At 34.9% G+C, this 10,700-nt stretch overlaps 1 pseudogene; it reads left to right on the forward strand.

The window, feature by feature from the left end:
• Positions 1–7,402: 7,402 nt before the first annotated feature.
• On the forward strand, positions 7,403–8,122 carry LOC120227054 (annotated as a pseudogene).
• Positions 8,123–10,700: the final 2,578 nt, after the last annotated feature.

Genomic DNA, 10,700 nt, shown 5'->3' on the forward strand with positions numbered 1-10,700 from the left:
AAGTTTCAGGTATCTAGCCTAAACATTATGAAATGCAAGTATACAATTTTGGTTTAATCACATGTTTTTCTTCTTTTCATGTTAATCTGTTTTAAAAAATTTTTATTTAAATCAAAATTAGTTAACATATAGTGTAATAATAGTTTCAGGAGTAGAGTTTAGTGATTCACTATTTACACTTAGCACCCAATCCTTATCCTAACAATTGGTCTCCTTAATACACATCACTCATTTAACCTATTTCCACCACACACAACCCCCCTCCAGCAACCCTCAGTTTGCTCTCTGTATGTAAGAGTCTCTGCAGTTTAGTTTCCTTCTCTGTTTTTTATCATAGTTGTCCTTCCTTTCCCCTATGCTCATCTGTTTTGTCTCTTAAATTTCATGTATGATATGTTTCTATTTTTACTAAAGCCAACTACCTTAATAAATTTTTGGTACTGGACTACAACTTTTAATCAAAAAAAAACCCCCATAAAACATTAAATAATTGACCCAAAAATGTTTATACCAGATATCATATTCCAGGTATCACTTCAATTCTGTAAACCAAGCAGGCCCTAAAGCAAAAAACTAGTATCAATTAGAGGATTCTGAAATTTTACCCTGTAAACCTCCAAGCCATTTTCTCCCTCCAATAATCATCTTATTTCCATGGTTTATTTGGAATCTGAAATGGAAACAAAGACATGTAGTGGAAATCCTAACTTTTCTTCTTAAAGATTTAAGTAACAGCACTGAACAAATTTCTGGGAATATTAAGAATTTTGTAGAAAATTACAAGTTGTTTTTTTTCAATAAAGAGGGGAAGGTTCCTACACTGACCAAATATATTAAGGAATACATTGGTCTTAAATATAATTTGTTTACAACCTTAGACCAAATAGTATTAGTTGGAGCAATATCTATTGGGTTATTTTTCCACATTACATTATGAGAATGTTTAAACATACAAATAAACTTAAAGCACTGTATAGCAAACATGCACAGTTTCATCACCTAGATTCTGTAGTTAACATCTTGTGATTATTTGCAAATTCACACATTTATTCATCTTTCCATCCATCAATCTTTCTACCTTATTTTTTTCTGGATTTCAAAGTAAGTTGTAGACACATTTCACCCATAAGCATTTCATTATGAATATCAATATTTGTTTATATTTTTGAGGTAGAATTTACAAAATGAAACATTTAAGTCTCAAGTATACATTTAAAGAATTTTAGCAAATCTAGATACACAAATGACTAGCAAACTGCTGTCCAGATATCAAATACTACCATTGCACCAGATTTCTTCACGTTTCTTATCAGCCAGTGCCTACCCCACCCCATCAGAGGCAACTAGTACTCTATGTTTCACCACAAATCAGTGCAGCCAGTTCTAGAACTTCATGTAATCGCACTCATTTAATCTGTGTGCTCATCTGAAGGCATATTACATTCAACAAACTGACTTGGAGATTCATCCATGTTGTTTCATATACCAGTAATTTTATAGAAGCTTTATTGAGGTATAATTTACAAAGCATGAATACATCCTTTTTTATTCAAGTATAATTAGCATGCAGTGTTATATTAGTTTGTACAACATAATGATTCAACAATTCAATGCATGTCTCAGTGCTCATCAAGAGGAGTGTACAGTTAATCCCCTTTATCAATTTCACCTCCACCCCTCACCTCGCCTCTGGCAATCACCTGTTTACTCTCTGTACTTAAGAAAAATATCTATTTTGGGGTGCTTGACTGGCTTAGTCGGTTAAGTGTCCGACTTTCGCTTAGGTCATGATCTCGCGGTTCGTGGGTTCGAGCCCCGCGTCAGGCTCTGTGCTGACTGCCAGCTTGGAGCCTGGAGCCTGTTTCAGTCTGTGACTCCCTCTCTCTGACCCTCCCCTGCTCACGCTGTCTTTCTCTCTCTCTCCTAGAAATAAATAAAAATATAAAAAAAAAAGAAAGAAAAAAGAAAAATATCTATTTTAAGTGTAATTCAATGAATTTTTGGTAAATATACAGAGTTGTGCAACAATACTGTTTTTGAGTTTTAGAATATTTCCTTCAGCCCAAAAAGTTTCCTCATACCAGTTTGCAATTAATTCCCTCTGCTAACCAGCCATAGGCAAATAATGATTTCCTTTCTGCCACTCTAGACTTACCATTGCATAGAATCATAAATATGTAGTCTTTTGATTCTGGCTTTCTTTCACTTACTATGTTTTTGAGGTTCATACATGTAATAGGTTGTATCAGTAGTTCATCCCTTTTATTATTAAGTAGTGTATTCCACTGTATTGTTATACCATGTACTGTTTATTCATTCACAGTTTATGGACATTTGGAGTATCTACTTGTAGACTATTATGAATAGTCTTTGTAAATCATACATTCGATGAAAGACTTGTGTCCAGAATATAAAGACCTGTTACATATATAGAGACATACATATAAATAAATATAAAGACACATATATAAATGTTAATATAAACATTTACATATAAATCTTTGTGTGAATACCTGTTTTCAGTTGTCTGAAGTTGCTGCATTGTATGTTATAAATATTATTTAAAATTTTCAAAACTTGTCAAATTATTTACCACAGTGGCTGTATCATTTTATGTTTCTGCCACTAATTTGTGAGAGTTTCTACACATCCTTCTTAACACTTGTTATCTTTTTTATTTCTGCCATTATAGTAATGTATCTCATTGAGGTTTTGATTTTGCATTTAATATGTATTTCTCTAATGAAAATTATGTAGAACATCGTTCCATATGCTCATTAGTCATTCTTTGGTGAAATGTCTCTTTGGATAGTTTGCCTATTTACAAAATTGAGTTATTTGTCTTTTTATTATGGATTGTGTAACGGTTAATTATATATGTCAGTTTGACTGGCCCAAAGAATGCCCAGATATTTCTGGGTGTGTCTGTGAGGGTGTTTCCAAAGAGATTAGCTTTTGAATTAGTGAACTAGCTATATAGCAGATGATCCTCCCCCAGTGGGTGGACATCATCCAATTCAGTGAGGACCTAAGCAGAGAAAAAAGGCAGAGGAAGATTGGTTTTGTTTTCTGCATGACTGCAATCTGGGATATCTATCTATCACATATTTATAACATGTAATCTATTTTATATGTATATATACACCCTTTTGGCTCTGTTATATATAATATATACAATTTTATAATTGTATACATCTAATATATAATTATATATATATTTATACATATAAATATCATTTTTGTTCTCTTTCTCTCTGGAGACCTCTAATATGTAACAGGTCTTTATATTCTGGACACAAGTCTTTCATCAGATGTATGATCTACAAATGTTTTTACTATCTGGACCGTCTTTTCTTCTCCCACCCCCAAAACACAAACAGGATAACATTTTTAACTGAAATTTCTTTTGAGACAACTGTACATTCAGATGCAGTTATCAGAAATATTACTGATAAGTAACATTTTTCATTCACCCCAATGTTAATATCTTGCAAAACTATAATACATATACTATAGTACTACACTATCACAACCCTGATATTGGCATTGATATCTATTAATCTTACTCAGATTTTTCCATTTTCATTTGTACGTATTTGTGTATGTGCATATTCATACATGTTATCATATGTGTAGGTTTATGTATGGATACCCTTCATTTTCTTATACTTTGCTTTATTGAGCTTTGCAAATATTAAAGTTCTTACAAATCGAGGTTTGTGGCACCCATGAGCAAATTTTTCCCACAGCATTTGGTCAATATCTTTGTGTCATATTTTGGTAATTATTGTAACATTTCAAACTTTTTCATTATGATTATTGTATTATGGTGATCTGTGATCAGTGAGCTTAAAGTTACTATTGTAATTGTTTTGGGGTGCCATGAAGTGTACTTGTATAAAGCAGTGAGCTTAATCAATAAATGTGTGTTCTTACTGCTCTGCTGACTGGCCATCTTTCTCCCTCTCCTCAGGGCTCCCTATTCCCTGAGACAAAACAATACTGACATTAAACCCATTAATAACCTTACAACTGTCTCCAACTGTTCAAGTGAAAGGAAGAATCACAAAACTCTCACTTTAACTCAAAAACTAGAAATTATTAAACTGAGTGAGGAAGACCGGTCAAAAACAGAGATAAGCTGAAAGCTAGGCCTCTTGCACCAAATAGCCAAGTTGTAAATACAAGAGAAAAGTTATTGAAGATTAAAAGTGTTCCTCTAATGAACACTGCATAAGTTCCGTTAATGATAAGAATGTGAAACGGCCTTATTGCTTATATGGAAAGTGTTAGTAGTCTGGATACAAGGTCAAGCAGTCACAACATTCCCTTAAGCCACAGCCTAATCCAGAGCTCTTCAGTTGAACTCTCTTCAATTCTATGAAGGCCGAGAGAAGTGAGGAAGCTAAAGGAGTAAAGTTTGAAACTAGCAGAGATTGGTTCATGAGGTTTAAGGAAAGAAGCAGTCTCCATTAACAGAAATGCACAAGGTGAAGCAGCAAGTGCTGATGTAGAATTTAGAGCAAGTTATCCAGAATACTTAGCTAAGATAATTAGTAAAAGTGGTTACACTAAGCAATAGATTTTTAATGTAGATGAAACAATCTTCTACTGGAAGAAGATGGACTAGGACTTCCTTAGCTAGAGAGGAGAAGTCAATATCTGGCTTCAAAGCTTCAAAGGAGAGGCTGACTCTCTTGTTAGAGGCTACTGCAACTAGTGACTTTACGTTGAATCAAGGGCTCATGTACCATTCCTAAAATCCTAGGGCCTTTAAGAAGTATACTAAATCTACTCTCCTTGTTCTCTGTAAATGGAAAAACAAAGGATGGATGACAGCAACTCTGTTTGCAACATGGTTTACCAAATATTTTAAGGTCATTTTTGAGACCTACTACTCAGAAGAAAAAAATCCTTTTAAAATATTCTGATCATTGACAATGCATCTTGTCACCCAACAGCTCTGATTGAGATGTACGACAAGATGAATGTTGTCTTCATGACTGCTAATACAACGTCAATTCTGTAGTCCATGGATCAAGGAGTCGTTCTGACTTTCAAATCTTCTAATTTAAGAAATACATTTTGTAAGGCTATACTTAGCTGTCATAGATACTGATTCCTCTGATAGACACAGGCAAAGTCATATGAAAACCTTTCAGAAAAGATTCACCATTCTAGATGCCATTTAGAACATTGTGATTCATGGGAAGAGGTCAAAATATCAACAATAACAAAAGTTTGGAAGAATTTTATTCCATTCTCCATGGATGATGTTTAGGGTTCAAGACTTCAGCAGAGAACTCAGAGGTAGAAATAGCAAAAAACAACAACAACAAAAAAAAACCCAAAAAACAAACAAACAAACAAAAAACCCTACAATTAGAAGTGGGGCCTGATAATGTGACTGAATTGGTAAATTCATGATAAAACTTGAACAGATGAGGAACTGCTTATGGATGAGCAAAGAAAGTGATTTCTTGAGATGTAATCTACTATTGGTGAAGACGCTGTGAAGATTATTGAAATGACAACAAAGGATTAAAATTGATAAGACAGAGGTAGCTTTGAGAGAACTGACTCCAATTTTGAAAGAATTTCTACTTTGAGTTTATGGTAAACATACTTCAACATCATAAGGGTTATATAAGATAAACTCACAGCTGACATCATACCTAATGGAGAAAATTTTCTAAGATCAAGAACAAAGCAAAGATGTCTTCTCTTACCACCTTTTTTCAACAATATACTGGAAGTCCTAGCACAGCAATAAGACAATAAATACATACATACAGACATACATACATACATACATAAATAAATAAATAACAACATCCAATTGTTAAGAAAGAAGTAAAACTGTCCGTATTTGCAGATGGCATGATACTACACATTTAAAACCATCAAGACTCCACTAAAGAGCTATTCGAAAAAATAAATTCAGTAAAGTTGCAGGATACAAAGTTGATATACAGGAATTTGTTGTGTTTCTATACACTAATAATGAACTATAAGAAAACGAAATTAATAAAACAATCATATTTACAGTTGGATCCAAAAGAATACAATACCTAGGAAAATTTAACCAATGAAAGACCTATACTCTGAAAACTATAAGATATTGATGAAAGAAATTGAAGACAAAACAAGTGAAGACAAATCAAGATAAAACATGGTCTGTGCTCACTGATTGGATGAAACAATATTCTTAAAATGTCCATACCACCCAAAGAAATCTATATATTCAGTACAATCCTTATCAAAATACCAATGGCATTTTTCACAGACTTAGAACAAATACTCTGAAAATTTGTATGGAACCACAAAAGATCCGAAATAATCAAAGCAACATCAAGAAAGAAGAACAAATGTGGAGATATCAAATCCCTTCATTTCAAACTAAGTAATCAGTAAAACAACATGGTACTAGCCTAAAAATACACTCACAGATCAATGGAACAGAATGAAGAGCACAGAAATAAACCCACACTTACATGATCAATCAATCTATGACTAAGGAAACAAGAATATACAGTGGGAAAAAGACCAGGGCACCTGGGTGGCTCAGTCGGTTAAGCATCCAATTCTTGATTTTGCCTCAGGTCATGATCTCACAGTTTGTGAGACTGAGCCCCATGTCAGTACAGAGGCTGCTTAGGATTCTTTCTCTCCATCCTCCTCTCTTTCTCTGACCGTTTCCCATCTCTGTCTTTCTATCTCTCACTCTCTCTCAAAATAAATAAATATTTAAATATATGTATTTTTAAAAATGGAAAAACTCCATCTCTTCAACAGATGGTGTTGTGAAAACTGGACAGCTGTATGTTAAAAAAATGAAACTAGGGTCACTTTCTTATACCATACACAAAAGTAAATACAAAATTAATTAAAGACTTAAATGTAAGACCTGAAATATATAAAGTTCCTCACAGAAAATATAGGTAATAAACTCTTAAACCCTGGTATTAGCAATATTTTTCGGGATCTGTCTCCTCAAAGCAAGGGAAACAAAAACAAAAAATAAACAATTGGGACTATATCAAACTAAAAGCTATTACATAATGAAGGAGACCATCATCAAAGTGAAAAAGGAACCAACAGAATGGGAAAAGATATTTGCAAATGATACATCAGATAAGATGTTAATATTGAAAATACATAAAGAACTCACCACACACACGCACACACACACACACATACACACACACCCACAATCAAACTGAAAACTGCAAAAAAGGAACTGAACAAAAATTTTTCCAAATAAGACATACAGATGGCCAACTGGTAAATGAAAAGGTGCTCAACATCAGAGAAAATCCAAATCAAAACCACAAAGAGATATCACCTGACTCAGTCAGAATCGCTATAGAATAAAAAAAGACAAGATAAGACTGTACTCAAGATGGCATCCCTGAAGGGCATGGCCACTGACTCAGAGATACCACAGAAGTGCAGGGTCAGGGCGGCCACAGAGAGGAGCTGTGAGGACAAGAAGAGGAAAAAAAGGAGGTAAAACAGTTGGTTTTGGTGGAATTGTCCAGAATTTTTGATTCAGAGTTTCTATCAAAACGTGAAAATAAATGCAAGATTTTAAGATTTGACACTGAAAGGTCCATTCTGCAAGTGGACAGCTATGTCTCTGCTGGAGAGTATGAAGACACTCTTGGGACCTAGGTTATATTTGAAGAAAATGTAACATAGTTGAACATAGTGACGCAGAAGGCAATAAAAAAGCAGTGCTAAATATAAATGCCATACAATGAGGAAGCTCAGCATGACAAGAACTCTTATGACAGAAAAGAAGGAAGGAGAAGAAAACAGGTGATGTGGAATGGCTGCAAACCGAGGACAATGATTTCTCTTACAGACTCAACGTGACTTTAGCTTTCTGCATGAAAATGAAAACAACAAAGTTGTAGCTCCAACTTCAAACAAACCTTTGGAACTAGAAGAGCAAGAGATTCAAATGCAACATAATTCAAACTTGAGTTATGAACAGGAGAAACCACTGAACTTGGAAATAGAGAAGCCTGGTCTTCTTATTGATATCCGTTCTTCTGAGACAACAGGTTCTGTTTTTATGGAAACTCAGTATACTGCCTTGGAAATCACTCCTAGATGAAATGTTTCTCATAACAACTACTAATGAATTTTTTGGACTTTTTATATAAAATAGTTAACAGTGTAGCTTTCAATTTTTCACTGTTTTACTAGTTTTGTTGGCTATACACACATTTCTAACTATAGTATAGTTTAGTATACCAGAATCCCTAAGGACCAGATATGATCTGAAATTTTAAAATATGGTATAAATGACTATAGGGACCCTTCTCTGATAAGTCTTTTAAATTGGAAGTTTTTTTATGGTAAGTGTAAAAGGTTTTTGTTTTGTTTTGTTTTTTGTTTTGTTTTGTTTTGTTTTGTTTTTGTTTTTGCAGCCATCACAAATCACAGAGAACTTAATGGCTTAAAGTGACAAAAGTGTATTATCTTGCAGCTTGGTAGGTCTGGTCTAAAATTAAAGTGTTGACAGGACTCCATTCTTTCCTGGAGGTTGCATGTGCTGGCATTTTCATTCAGTTGCTGGCAGATTTCAGTTCTTTGTAACTGAAAGATCAAGGTCCCACTTTCTTTCTGTCATCTAAGGGCCATTCCCAGCTTCTATAACCTGCCTACATTTCTTGGTTTATGGTCCTCCTCTTTTCAAAGCCAGTTATGGCTAAGTCTTTCTCACTCTTTGTATCTCTCCTGCTTCTTCCATCAACCTATCTCTGACTCAACTTGCAATTACCTCACTCAATATCTGTTCTTTCTTTTCTTTTCTTTTTTTTTTGTTTTTTTGTTTTGTTTTGTTTTGTTTAAAAAAAATCCAGAATTATTTTGGTTAACAATGTGTCCTTATATATGTGGCCATATGACTAAGTTCTGGCCAGCGACATAGTATTATAAGTATTGAATGATAAATGCTTCGGAAAATTGCTTAAAACTTTAAGGCATGAAGGGAAATGGGCCAGTTCATCTTCTCTTTCTTCCTGCTGAAACATGGATGTGATGGCTAGAACTCCAGCAGGCTTTTTGGACTGTAAAGCAACCTTGGAGATAGAAGCTATGGATGGCAGAGCAACAAGGTAGAATATAGGATCCTGGAGTGCCTGGGTGGCTCAGTCAATTGAGTGTCCTACTCTTGATTTCAACTCAGGTCACAATCCCAGTGTCATGCTATTGAGACTCACGTCAGGCTCTGCAATGAGTATTCTCTCTCCTCTGCCCTTGTCCTCACTCTTTTTTTCTCTCAATAATAATAATAATAATTAATAATAATAATGGATCCTGATATGATAGTGCCCTGGACTGACAAGAATAAAGAATGTTAAAAATAAAACTACTTATTTTTCTTCCTGGTAAAAATGACTTCAAGTTTACCTTGTGGCACTGTTTTCTTTGGAAATCCACTAGATAAAATAATAATAGAATATCAACTGTGGTGTCAGGCAATAGTGTTTATGATTAAAAATAACCCCTTATTGGTAAACTGTATCTATACCGGGAAGGCTATGACGATTTTAAATGCTCACTGGAAAACATGGACTTTGGGCTTCTTTAAGTTCTGTGTTTCTTAATACAAAGGTTGGTTTTTGTGGAGACTGAAGTTTCTAAGCCAAAGCGGTTTTTGCACCCACCCAAATGATCTTGTTTCCTTACACCTGAACTGACACTTGGGTGCCAGAGTAGAACCTCCTGTTGAAAGAAGCCTTATGTTGCTGTGCTTCATAATTCATAATTCATTAAATATGAATTTAAATGAGCCTGGTGCCAGGTTCAGTCCCATGAGGCCTTTTGGGTACTGTGAATGTGAATGTGATTCCAAACCTGTTACTACTGCTGCTATTCAAGCAGAGGAGGCACTGTAACTACCTACTTCTGGCCTTTTATGTGAGAGAGAAATAACTTTTCTCCTGTTTAAGTCACTCTGTATTAGCCACACATAATCCTATTTAATACATTATGCATTTTGAAAAATAGAGAAAAGTATAAGGAAGTAGAATGGAAGATTCTTGAGATCTGTAATCTTGCAGAAGGAACTGATCTAGACTGCAGCATAGTTCTACCTTTGTGGGGAATAAGGTTAGGAATTCTCTGAGCCTGCAACAATGGGCTAACACAGCTTATGATAACAACATCCAAGAATAGTAAACAGGGCGAAAGCATCCCCAGTATAGAGCAAAAGCAGAAAGCCGCTTCCACAGGACAAAAGTGTCTGAGAATAGATAAATAGGGCAAAAGCTCCCCCAGCACAGAACAAAAGCAAAAAGCTCCTTCAACAGGACAAACATGTCCAAGAACTGGTAAACAGGGCAATAGACTGCAGCAGCAGAGTGAAATTTCCTGGAGCCAGTTAGCAAAAGAAAGTTGCCTTGTTGATCTGAGGTAGCATGCTCTATCTGTCTTATCCCCTAGGCAACTTAAGAGAAACAGACATGACGCCTGGTGGCTGCCATAAACAGTCACCTGCTCGGTGCCAGGATTTTGTTTTGTACTGACCCAAACCCCCAACACCATATATCTTTGAAACCCCTTTTCTTTCACACACTTGAGTTAATGATCACGGTTTCATTGTCTCTTTCTGCACATCCATTACATTTGTGAGCCTTCTGATTCTAATCAATACAGAGCAAGGACCCTTACTCCAGGCTCTTGTC

Source organism: Hyaena hyaena, unplaced genomic scaffold, assembly GCF_003009895.1.
Source record: "Hyaena hyaena isolate Hyena2069 unplaced genomic scaffold, ASM300989v1 scaffold_1976, whole genome shotgun sequence".
NCBI lineage: Eukaryota > Metazoa > Chordata > Mammalia > Carnivora > Hyaenidae > Hyaena > Hyaena hyaena.